Source organism: Elaeis guineensis, chromosome 1 (genome assembly GCF_000442705.2).
Source record: "Elaeis guineensis isolate ETL-2024a chromosome 1, EG11, whole genome shotgun sequence".
Taxonomy (NCBI): domain Eukaryota; kingdom Viridiplantae; phylum Streptophyta; class Magnoliopsida; order Arecales; family Arecaceae; genus Elaeis; species Elaeis guineensis.
The window spans coordinates 153,077,998-153,079,004 of record NC_025993.2 but is presented as its reverse complement, the minus strand read 5'-3'; positions in this window follow the sequence as shown (position 1 = coordinate 153,079,004).

The following is a 1,007-nucleotide window of genomic DNA, read 5'->3' as shown; positions in this document are numbered from 1 at the left end:
GGCCAAGCTAATTTCATGCCTATGGCTACTACTGCTCCTACTGATGATGCCTCTCCACTTCTGAATGATCCTTCACAATTCCGAAGTATTATTAGAACACTCCAATACATAATAAAAAATCAACCATATACTGTATACTAATGAATATTAAATTTGATAAACTATCTAACAATCTAGCTGTAAATATATATTGAATTGTTACTGGGTATGTATCAAAAAAAATTTACAAAATATATCATGTGATTATATATTTAATGTGCATCATATAATTATATAATATGTACCACTAAAAAATATATACCGAAAATGAGAAAGAAAAAAAATATCTAAGTTACGAAACTAATAACTCTATTAGTAAAAAAAACTTTTGATTTTTGATGTAATTTTTAAGATTGATATTAATAAAACTATGACAAACTACAAAGCCCGCCCCATAATACTTTATAGTGCCCGTCCCATATGATTTTTATTCCTAATTTTGTATCAGCTATTAACAAAATGTGTTCACATCCCAAGTTTGACGCAATAACGAGGCTCCCCCTTCTGTTGGAACCCCTCCCCCAACCAAATCCCAAACCAAAATAACTAAATGCACGTTCGATATATCCATTTACAAGTTTCTCGTTTTGGGCTTTTCAGGAGGTCTTTAAAAACCTATTCTTGGCTGGGTTAATAGGCTGGCCCAACCACATTCCGACGTTCATCCACCGCTTCTGGATCTTTAGCAGACGATCCACGGGCTGCCTGAATTGCAAGCATCGCAAATTTCCTGGGAGGGCTACAGGCTTGCTGACCAGGTGGCTTCTTACATTCCACACCGTTCCTCTCTCTATGGACTGCCAATACAGACTATCCTCAATAGCTTAGAAATAGAATGCAGTCTGATGCCGTTGGACGTATTTATACTCGTCACGTATGAGATGTAAACCATCTCGTTCACCAATTTTTTATTTTTTGTTAAAAAAAAAAAAACCTTCTTTCCTATAGGCTACCATTACCATTCTCAA